At 30.9% G+C, this 2,625-nt stretch overlaps 1 non-coding gene across 1 annotated transcript; it reads right to left on the reverse strand.

Annotated features, from left to right (window-relative positions):
- Positions 1-2,553: 2,553 nt before the first annotated feature.
- On the reverse strand, positions 2,554-2,625 carry TRNAE-UUC (transfer RNA glutamic acid (anticodon UUC)). Its single transcript has one exon. It is a non-coding gene; the product is annotated as a tRNA-Glu (tRNA).

Raw genomic sequence — 2,625 nt, forward strand, 5'->3', positions numbered from 1 at the left:
AGATCATCAATGACTTGTCAATTGCATTATAGAATTCCAATTCCAAACATAATTTTCATCAATCACAATATCTCGACTAATCATAATCTTATGATTAATTGGATTGAACAACCTATATACTCAAATTTTATGATATCCAACCAGAATCATAGGTTCATTATTGTCGTCAAGCTTTCTTCTTCTTGCATCAGGAACATGCTTGTAACACATAGAATCAAACACATTCAGATGACTCACTGATGGTTGTTTTCCACTTCACACTTCATCAAAAACCTTGTTCTTCAGCTTCTTGGTAGAGCAATTATTCAGTATATAAACAACAGCCGAAACAAGTCCACCCCATAAAGATTTTGGCAAATTCTTCTACTTTAGCATGCATCTCGCCATGTCTAATATGGTCATTTTTCTTCTTTCTGCTATTCCATTGTGTTTAGGAGTATAAGGAGTAGTTACCTCATGATCAACACCATGTTCGCACATAATGCTTCAAAAATCTTGGATGTGTATTAGCCACCTCCATTTATTTGCAATACCCTGATATTCTTTTCACTCTTATTTTCGACAAGCATCTTGAATCTCTTAAATATTTTGAATACTTCATCTTTTTTCTTGATCACATGGATCCTCAACTTTCGACTAAACTCATTGCCAAACGAAATAAATTACATGTTTCCACCGATAGTATGCACCTCAAAAGGACCACATACGTCTGAATGTACAACTTCGAGTATGCATGATTAACATAGTTAAAACAAAAGACTTCCTGGACTACTTTCCGACTAGACAACCTTCATAGAGTTTGTCGGGCATCTTAAAACTTGGTGTACCAGTTACCATATCTTGAGTGATCGGTTGATTGAGCGACCTAAAATTCAGATGGTCAAACCTCATATGCCACAACCAACTATTTTTATGGTCGACAATTGTTTTCAGACATTGTACCTCAGTCGAATTGATTATGGTCTTAAATGTTCAATTCTTCGACATAGGAGATTTCAAGTGTATGTCATTATTTCAATTAGTAAAATGCACCACTTCAAACCACATTATTTTAACACAAAATACTACTTTTTATTAAATTTCACATTGCTCGACATAAAAAGGTTTACCTCATGGTGAGCAAAATAAATACAACAACACAAGTTCTTACAGCTAACATTTATAAACACATATGAAAAAAGGAAATGTAAAGCTAAGTATGACATTTACTCATTGCAATATTTCAATCAACACAAGTTAAGTGTTGTCATGTCGGGAAGCTTAGCACTTCAATATAGGAAGAATGAAAGGAACTTTTCACTATTGGTTCAAACTTTTTTTTTCTTCAATAAGATGTTTTTCCGAGTGATTTCTCAAGTCTCTGAACTTCTAAACCTCCATTCTATTTGCCCAAGAGGTTCTTTTTATATCCTAAAACTTTTAGGATTTTGTCTTGTCATTGGATTATAGACCTTGTGAATATTCATTATTTTAGTCCAAGGAAATCTGCATATTCCTTATCTTTTCTCTCGAATCAACATCAAGTAATACAACTTCAACGTGCAGAGGTTAACATGTCTTATGGCAAGTCTGTTGCGCAAAAAGAAAAGTAGTGTGCGTAATTCAGTTTGCAGAATTTTATCATGTAGCGTTTGATCTTATCCATCCAATTTTCTAGCTCACTTACACTTCATTCTCCACATTGTTGCCGCGTTTTCCCTAATGTCAATGACTTTCATTCCTTATATTATATTACATCTCTAAGGTTTGTTGGGAAAATAGGTTGAATTGATGTGTAAGAACTTATCATTTAAGAAATCATACATAATTGGCAAACACATCAAACTCGCAAAAGATAACACCTATTGTGTTATACATAATTTGAATTAAACCAACAAAATAGACTTGAATTAACCTAATAAAAATTATTGACTAAGAATAAAGTCAAATAATAAGGACTTAAATCTCTCGCAAATAGTGAGTTATCAATATTATTATTTTTTATATAAATTTTAGTCAATAAATAACTAGAATAGTATTGTCAAATTAATAATTAATTTTATATTTAATTTTAAAAATGACTGCAAAATAAAAATGAAATTTGCTGCAAAATAGAAACAAATGAGTATTGTGTTTCACGTAAAATTTTCTGTTTAGTCAATTCAATTGATAGTTGTGCAGAAATATCATAGGCAGAAGTGCTCGTTTGAACTTGCGACATCTCACTTATTTACTTTAAAAAAATAATAACCACTAAAATATTTGATAAAAAAATATATAATTTTTTTTGAAGCAATTAAAAGATAAAATAAAATAAAAAAGTTTCACGTGATCAAATATAAAATAAATAAATAAAGTTTCACGTAATCAAAATATATAAAAATAAAAGTTTCATGTAATAAAAAAAAATGCTTCACGTAATAATAAAAAAAAGAAAAAAGATACCATGTTTCATGTAAATCGTAATCAAAATAGAAACTGAATACTTGTTTACTTTTGGCGATTGAATATTAAAAGGACTAAAACCATAAAAGGACTAAAAACATCAGAATTGAGGTGTCAAAATCAAAAATATTCCATTGCCGGGAATCGAACCCGGGTCTCCTGGGTGAAAGCCAGATATCCTAACCGCTGGACGACAATGGA

The sequence above is a fragment of the Lathyrus oleraceus genome, chromosome 1, assembly GCF_024323335.1.
Source record: "Lathyrus oleraceus cultivar Zhongwan6 chromosome 1, CAAS_Psat_ZW6_1.0, whole genome shotgun sequence".
Taxonomy (NCBI): Eukaryota; Viridiplantae; Streptophyta; class Magnoliopsida; order Fabales; family Fabaceae; genus Lathyrus; species Lathyrus oleraceus.